Source organism: Myiozetetes cayanensis, unplaced genomic scaffold (genome assembly GCF_022539395.1).
Source record: "Myiozetetes cayanensis isolate MyiCay16 unplaced genomic scaffold, myiCay2020 scf33, whole genome shotgun sequence".
In the NCBI taxonomy this organism is placed as follows: domain Eukaryota; kingdom Metazoa; phylum Chordata; class Aves; order Passeriformes; family Tyrannidae; genus Myiozetetes; species Myiozetetes cayanensis.
The window spans coordinates 832,394-841,344 of NW_026087555.1; the positions used below are offsets into that span (position 1 = coordinate 832,394).

An 8,951-nucleotide genomic window follows, 5' to 3' on the forward strand; every position below is an offset into this window, starting at 1 on the left:
CGTAAACCCCCTCGGCGCAGCTCTAAGACCACGTCCTCTCGTCCTGGGAGAAGAGGCAGAGCCCCACCTGGCTACAGACCCCTTTAGCTGTCGGCAGGTGGAAGCTCCATTGTGGGGACAGCCAGGCTGTGCCTGCAGCTGCTGCCCCAGGGCTGCTCAAGAGGCCTGTGGAAACAGCGGTGACGTCTTTACAGAAAAATACATCCACATATTCAAAACACCCTTGTGTGCGCTGCTCCGAAGGTGGCCGTCTCTATGAGAAAGGCCTTGCTGCCTCCTTAAGTGACCCGTGTCCAAGTGGGAGCATAAAGAGATCATTAGCTTTGTGCTGTGCTCCTACCGACACAGTCTTTGACCTTTGACGCAATTTGGCAAATCAGATGGCTCTTATTACAAAAGCCTTTGAAACACGCCGTCCCTTCCACCCTGTGCTGTCTGCTGGGGACCAGAGGGCTTGAAAACAGGCACCTGAAGAGAAAAAAGAGAGCCAGGGCAGTTTCCATGGGAGCTTAAGGGGGCCACTGTCAAGTTTATCCCAGATATTTGTGAGGTAAGAAAGCTTTTGTTTTGTTGAAGTGAGGGGTTTGGTTTGTTTGTTTTTGTTTTAAGAGCATTATCTCCTCTAACTTTTCTTTGTGATTAACATCACCTTGTAAAAAGCCCATTAAGACATGATATTGGTCCCATAGGTTTACAAACTGACAATTTCAATTTCCCAACCAGGGACTTCACAAAGGCACCAATATTCCAGGAAACTAAGTTCTTTGGTCTCCTGACTATGGATACAGATTCTTAAAAACTTAGACCTCTGTATCTATACTGAGTGCTGTTATTAGGTGGCAATCCTTAACCTGTCAAAGCTGCCATTCATGTTAGCATCCACTGCAATGTCACCTTTGCTGTGTTCTGAAAGAAGCTTGATTTCAGCTGTCTCCCTTCTGTATTCAGGAGGGGACAGCTAAGCAGTCCTATTGCCCACTGCACGATGTGCCTTGACTGCAAAACCCATCAACTTCTGGCCAGAGAAGCAGCAGTAAAATCCCTCAGAGCTCTCACTGTACAGGTCTACGTGTAGATGACGAGGCTAGGTAAGCAGGGAGCACCTACCAGAGTGCTCTGGTTTCCAGCTGTGTGGTGTCTCAGCATTTAGAATGAAATTTGACCTTGTGAATCCTTTGGGGATGGCAACGCTGTCATCTGTCACTGCAGGTTGTATTTCCCTGGTTCCCATTTTTCTGTGGTGAGATGGAGGAAAAACAATGCATCATGGAAACTAGCTCTCCTGGCATTGGACAAAGAGCAGCAGATCTCCTGAGCAGAAGTGACCCAGACTAGCACAGTGAGTTATTGAGAACAAAACCAGCACATTACCTGTAAAACAAAACCAAAAATTTACAGAGTGGCATCAGCAGGGGCTTCCAAGAAGTGTCAGGGTCGTATATGATATGGAGGACACAAGTGCCAGGAGACAATTTCTGCCCCATATACTTTGCAGTGAGAGGCCAGCGTGGAAGTTATAAATGTTTCTACTGCTTTATGTGCAGTGGAATTACTCTTACATTTATGGGGTTTTGGAAGGCAAGTGGGAGGCAGCTGAAGTGGCAGCAGTATGGAATTTGAGGTGACTGGAGAAAGAATAGAAAGCAGAAGAAATAGCTCTGTGAGAAGGCAGCAGGCTTGAAGACAAAGCCAGGGCACAACAGCAAGGATATGCAGAGGACCAGATTGGGGCATGGGGCAAGGGGATGGGCTATGGTGCAGCAGTTGGTACTCTGGGGGGCCTCTGGCAGGACTCAGAGGATGGGAGGCAAAAAGAAATCAGAAACCGGAAGGGCAGGAACTTGAGCTATGCAACATCTGGTTTTGACTGCAAACTGTTAATTCGGATTTTCCCTTGCATTTTTTTTTTTCCTAAAGGATGAATTAAGTTTTCTAGATTCCAGCTCTCCTCATAAAGAATTTCTGCTCCTGAAAGATTATCTCCCTTGTTCTTATCTGTCTTCCTGCCTCTGGTTTTGCTTCTTTGTCATGTTCCTGACCTTTCCCTCCCCTGCCACCTATTCTACTTTATTTTGTTCTCCTTTCCCTTCATGATTTGCACATGTTTCTCTGTGATTATTTCTCTCCTGCTACCTCTCTTCCCTTTTTCACTCATCCTTCTTTCCTGCATGCTTCCATCATCAGATTCTAAAACGTTAATCAACTGTCTTGAGTGACTGGAAAACAAACCAAACTACTGCGGGTGAGGGCAGGTTGTTTGCCCATGTGCTAGCAAGCTGTCCTGCCCAGAGTTGTAACTGAACACACAGCAGCTGGGATTCTGGGCTGGGTGGAAAACAAATGTCCATTGTAATCTCCATGTATTAGATCTCTGATCAAGCTATAAATGCAGAGCAAACTGGGTCTGAACACTGTGCTCTTCTCACCAGCACGTGCTCTGCAATGCCTGACATTACAAGCGGGAGAACTTTTACAACTTTCTATCCTCATAGGTGAAGGATTTTGCCTTATGGCACACTTTTAGCTAATTATCTCTCTAGCAGATCAGAAGAGACCAGAAAACATCCTGTGGTGGCGGTGAAGGGAAGTAGCCACTGTCTTAACCCTGACTTTGAAATAACTGGCAGCAGCTGTAATTTCTCACAGCACTTTCCAGAGGCAGCCCTACAAGGTCAGGTGAGCTATTGTGGGAAAGGCGTGCATGGCTGCTGTTGTGTGCTGAGAAACTCTGCAGGCTCTGCCTATTGCTGTCACCAACTGGCCTGGCTCTCCCTGTTCAGGTGCCCTGGAGCTATCAGTGAGGTCCCTGTCTGCTTCACCGTTACCCTTATCCCGGCCTTGGTGGAGCAACCATGCTTCTCCTTGCTGACAGACGCTGCACACAGTCCTCAGGGTGTGGGTGAAAAGCAGCTTTCTTCTTCCCGGGAAATGTGCTTTTTGGCACCCTTGCCAAGTACTGTCCTTGCATAAATAATCCTGGTGTTAACATTGAAACATGACTAAGCAAGCTGGCAGGTGTTCTGATTAGAAACAAGAAATAGAAAAGTGAAACCCTGTTGGTTTTGGCACTGTTCAAATGTTGTGCAATGCCTAATTCTCCAACTCATGCTCTATACTTTTACAGGTGATGTGACATCACTTCTTGTGAGCTAGATGTGTGACATGGTAATCTTTTTTCCTCTGGTTATCTTACTCAATAAGTTTCTGTCTCATTTGGGACTCATGACTTACACACAGACAGAAGGCACTCTGAAACACGAGGGTGATGGTGTAACTTCAGCACAATCCCAGGAGCACCCAGATCAAACTGCTGGCTCTAAACCAGTTCTGATTCCTAGGAAAGGTGAGAGTCAAATGTACATCTGTTCCTGGAGGATTCCTCTGAATTCAGATGTCATGGCTTGTTTCTGTCCTGGTGAAGATGGAAAATAAGCTCCTATACATGAACACCATAAATTTTCTGGGAAGGTCAGACCAAGAGCATGCCTAGAGGATTGGCTGTTGTCATTAAAACCAAAGTCAGGTTTCTGTGCTTGATGATCTCAGGAGCGGTGGGTTGACCTCGGGTGGGTTGACCTCACCCACAAAGCCACTCTATCACTTGCCCTCCTCAGCGAGCAGTGCCAGCTCTGCTCAGCAGCAACCAAAACACTGTTGTGTTTTAAACACCACTCCAGCTACAAATAAAAAGCACAGCACTATGAGGGCTACTACGAGTGAAGTTAACTAACACACCCTTCAAATACACTGTGTTTTCTGAAAGTAAAAGAATATGGTTGAATTGTTTATCCTGACTTTTAATGGCTTTTGAGTATTCAGCAGTTTATTTGGAAACAGAAAGAAAGGTTTTTGCTGAGCTTTCTGTGTCCCTAGTGAAGAATATGTCCTCTTAAATGCCAGGGAAAATGAGTTAGAACAGAATGTTTCTAGCCCTTCACGTTGTGCCTTTGGCATTCTCCACTTACAGCATGTTAGCTGTGCAAATTGAATTTCTCCTTGAACTTTTTTAACCTAAATGATTCTATGACTCTAGGGAAGTGTAAGTTAGAAGCTGTGATACTTCAAAATATTAGGATGTCAGACATGATAACTTTGTATTAGGAATATGTAGTTGAAAAATCTGATCCTTGGAATGGCTGTGCTGTAGCACAGCTGATTTTGTGTCAGTGCCAAAAGTTCAGTTTTGCAAAGATAATATCCCGTATCAGAATTCCATCATCTGTCTGCTGAGAAGAACCATGTGGATATTTCTTTCTTAATGACTGAAGAATATTCCTAATGATCTTTGAAGAGCTGTTGTAATTTGACAGCAGGAAATTGTTCTGGCTTTTGAATATGTAGCAAATATTTTAAAGCAGGCTTTTAAGTGGTTTCCTTAGCAACCACTCTTCTTTAGAGATCAATGCATACTAATAAGGATCCTCCTGGATTCGAATCAGCTTTGCAATATTAAAGGCACTTGTTTAAGATGCTGCCAGGTCATGCACAGTTCCTCGCTGTCCAACAGCCCTGGAGCACAGAGGCAAGCTCTTTCTCTGCCTGCCAGACTTTTCTCCAGACAAGCAAGGACACCACCTTTTGGTGGTGATCTCCTATAGGCATCCTGATGGGTGGAGAAGCTGGCTGTGCTCACTGTTGTCTGCTCCCTCATCCAGCAGCTCCAGGGAATGGGGAGCTTTATTTCTCATTCATCTGCCCTCCACTCCCACACCCTAAGAAAATGCTAGTGACTTGTGATTCCTTTTCAAAGGAGTATCAAGTACAGCTCTTAACTGAGCAAAGCCCACATTCCTTTTTTTTTGGTCTTATATCTTAAGTGTCTGGGGCATCCCATAATTTATCTTTCAATCCCATATTCCATATTTATTATCAATAGGAATGTAAAGCCATTAATGGTGGAGAGGTGACATTAATATAAAGAAGAACCATCTTCTACTCTCCTCCAAGGGTTTAGTGATGTATTCTGACTTGGATTGCCATCCCTATTTGCTATGGACATCTGAGATTTAAGGCAGTTTTGGCAGAACTGACCTAAGAATCTTAAAGAAAACAAGTGCTGCTCATGGAAAATGTGTTTAACAGTGATCCTAATGGAGGGCATTTGCCTGGTGTTTGTCACCAGCCCTGTGAGAGCCTGACTGGATGCCCCAGCAGTGCTGGTTTCTCTGGGGGCAGACTTTTCATTGTTTCTGGCTGGAAGTTTAGAGATTGTTCCTGCTGCCATAGAGTAAAAAGGCACGAGAATAATTTTCTTCTGATGCCTCCCCACAGTCCGTGTGCCTTTGCTACCTTGCTGCAAAGCCTTGATGTGAGGCTTCTCTCAGAAACTGTTTAGAGGCATGGAGGCAGACCTATATTCCATGAAAGTACATTTAACTTCTGTTAAATCTCCCCCTTCTCTGGCCCCATTCCCTCCCTGCCTCCCTGAGATCATCTTGCTCCAACTATGGCTGGCCAGAGTTCCCTCTTACGCAGAGCACAGTGTGATGCAGTTGCACCCTGCCAACGCCTCCGTTGTTTGAGGATTTACAAGGTCTGTTTTTAAACACCCTTGCAACAAACAAAACCCTGAATGTATTCTCCTTCTATCCTAACAGCTGTTAATCCTAAATCACAGTGTGAACAGCGAATGAGATGCTGGAGTGCATCTTTTCCAGTATGCTGCTTTAGGTCTGGGCTGAAACTGCAGAGATGGAGTGGAGGATCCTTTCCACATGCTGCAGCATCCATAAGCAGGCTCTGGGCAGCTGGGAAGGAGACACAGCTGTTCCACAAGACGTCTCTGAAGGGGCTGATAACCAGTACTCCTGGCACTCAGGAGACATGGGCCCCTGGTCTTAATTTCAGGGAAGCCAAGACCAGAAGACCAGCAGTGAGGATCAGCATTAATACCCTATGCAAGGTGAGTTGAGTTGCCTACTGTTTCAGCAAGATTTATACCTTCTCTTCTCCACAGGCACCTCATCCCCTTTTTCTTTGCTTTGACCCTTGGGCCTCTTCTTACCACAACAGTCACAATGTACCTGTTTCTGAATTCAGCATATTACTGCATGAGCCTTTGGAAAAGCAGCACTTTTAGATTTCTTTAACTAACACATTTTAAATGGCATGTTGTTAAACGTTGGTTGTCACTTGTTGACCACATAGGAACACTTGACCTTTACCCAAACTACATTCAAAACATTTGACAAAGCCATGCAAAATATTTTCCTTATTTCTTACTGAAATTTCAGAAACATCTGACTAGAAAAAACATAAAGGAGATAGGCCTGCATGGTAAAATGTCACTTAATGCAGACAGTATGTTACCACCGTCTTTCAATTAATGTTTTGATGCTATAAGGCTAGAATAAAGAAAAGGCAGAGTGCCCAGTATAGCATAGAATACACCAGCAGCAGCAAATTTAATTTGTTTGTCTCAAAGGGGCGAGGTAATGCACTTAAGTCATTCTGTAGTGCAGTAAAGTCTAATTTCACAGACCTCAGTCTATGACAGTAAGAAGTCAGCAAACTGGCGGATGGCCCAGCTCCTTCTTGGGCACTTTCCCAACATGTGTAAATCAGGGAGGGGGGTATCAGTTACAAGTGGACAATCCAGCTGACAGGACAGACCTTCAGCTTCTTTGAAGGCGAACACAGTGAGTAGCTGTAACTCCTGTGGTAGCTTTATGTCTGTGCATGCATCCCCATAATAACACAAAATGGATTCAAGTGAGTATAATATCCAATGAATGAAGGCACAAGCAGCTTTAAAAAATGTTCACAATGTTGTTTCCAATGTTTTAAGGCTCATCCGTATACCTGAATTCCATTTCTGCTTTACTCTATGACAAATCTAAACCAGCACGTTCCAGAAAGATACAGGTAGAAAAGAAACAGGGAAACATAACCTCCAGCAATGTTTTATGATGGTAATTTGTAAGCTGGTGTTTTGATTTATACCTGGATAAAAATTTAATTGCCTGACACCAGGAAAACCTGTCTGTCATGCTGTGCAGGTGTTTATCTGGAATGACTGGATTGCTGTGAAATTTTCAGGTGACTTACCCATTTGGTTTCGTTTTCAGCCTCGATGGGTGAAGACGATGCCTTTTGATTATCTCATTGTGGTCTCTCTTGGGTGCTAAAGGAAAAGGTCTGGTTAGGATGTTGCTGTTAGGGGACCTCCTTGTACCTTCTTCTCGAGAACTAGGGCCTTTCATAGGACCAGGCTGTGCTGGTTTTGGCTGGGGTAGAGTTAATTTTCTTAACAGTAGCTGGTTTGTGCTGGAAACAAACTGTGTTGATAACACAGGGATGTTTTAGCTACTGCTAAGCAGTGCTTACACAGAGCCAAGGCCTTTTCTGCTCATCACCCCACCCCAGCAGTGAGTGGGCTGGGGATGCACAAGGAGCTGGGAGGGGACACAGCCAGGACAGCTGACCCCAACTGACCAAAGGGATATCCCACACCGTATGGTGACATGCTCTGCATATAAAGCTGAGGGAAAAAGGAGGAAGGGAGGGACATTCAGGTTGATGAGCGTTTGTCTTCCCAAGTCACTGTTACATGTGATGGGGCCCTGCTCTCCCGGAGATGGCTGAGCACCTCCATGGCCACGGGAAGAAGTGAATTAATTCCTTGTTTCATTTTGCCTGTGTGTGGAGCTTTTGCTTTGCCTATTAAACACTCTTTATCTCAACCCATGAGATTTCTCACTCTTACCCCTCTGATTCTCTCCTCATCCTACCAGGGAAAGGGAGGGATGGAGTGAGTGAGGCTGAGTTGCTGACTGGGGTTAAACCATAACACAGGTGCAGAATTACAAACACACATCCACAGTAATGAATTGAGACAGCTTTTTATTCCATGCCTTCCTACCTGTTCAGCAAGTGTTCCCTGGCTAGTCTGAAAGTTGGTCCAGTCACTGATGCTTCACCAAAATGAGACAGCCAGGCTTCTCCGCAATCTGAGGGCAAAGCAGTGCTACAGGCACCCACTGGACAACACCAGCTCATCACCCACCTCTTTAGATGTGCTGCAATCAAAACTGCAGTTTATGGGAAGTGTTTGGTGGGAATACTGAAGACAAAACGGCCTTAATGAGGAAGAAAGCAAAAACCACACGAAGGCCAGACTGAGGGCATCTGAGTATTTACAACTCATACACATCTTGGGCAACAGAAAAAGCTGGGCTTGAGGTGGCAGATGGACTTCAAAGTTATTCTAATGCCCTTTCCATGAGTCATTATATGGGCAACAGTCTGGGTCCCCACAGAGCTATCCTCCCTTGTGCCCTTGTCTGTATAGGGCAGCCAACACCTGCTCCGTTGGAAATGCAATATATTTGTAAATGCATTACCCACTGACAAAATTACCTTTGTGTCTTGCTGCTAGTCATCAGGACCAGCTCTGAACTCAGCAGTTCTTCTAAGACATGTGTCTGCTCATCTACCTTCCTCATTCCCAGCGAGCACCCAAAGGACACATTAAATATAACCTCAGACTCTGGTACAGAAATACATCACGAAACATGACCCTCAGGTCAGGCAAATAAGTCGCATTGCAATTCCCATTGCACTGATCCATATTAGAAAGTATTTCCCTTTTATTGAAAAGACTTTGTGAATGCCAGCTACAGGAATAAAAAAGAGCACAAAGCACGAACACCAGCCAGGTCCTGCTGAGATCTGCAGCCCGTGGGTGACAGGTGTGTCTTTGCTGTTGTGTCCCGTGTCTGGCCAGGGCTGTGGTTCCCCGCTGTCGGCAGCTCTCTTAGGGATTGGCTGTACAGTGCCACAGGAGCCAGTGGCTGGAAAACCCATTTTTGAATTCCCAGCTTCAGTTTGGGCTCTGAGGGAAGCCTGCAGGAGAGGTGCCTGCAGGAAGGAATAGTGCTGCCCACAGGCAGGAGCAGCTCAGGTATCTGGGTTCCCTGGATATCCCACTCTCGGCCAACTCTGCCACAGCA

At 45.3% G+C, this 8,951-nt stretch overlaps 1 long non-coding RNA gene across 2 annotated transcripts; it reads left to right on the forward strand.

Annotated features, from left to right (window-relative positions):
- Positions 1-72: 72 nt before the first annotated feature.
- LOC126646180 (uncharacterized) lies at positions 73-5,566 on the forward strand. Of its 2 annotated transcripts, XR_007630245.1 has the most exons (4): positions 73-550; positions 952-1,088; positions 2,544-2,676; positions 3,125-5,566. It is a non-coding gene; the product is annotated as an uncharacterized LOC126646180 (long non-coding RNA). The 2 variants fall into 2 exon arrangements; XR_007630244.1 differs by having other exon boundaries at positions 73-1,088.
- The last annotated feature ends 3,385 nt before the right edge of the window (positions 5,567-8,951 follow it).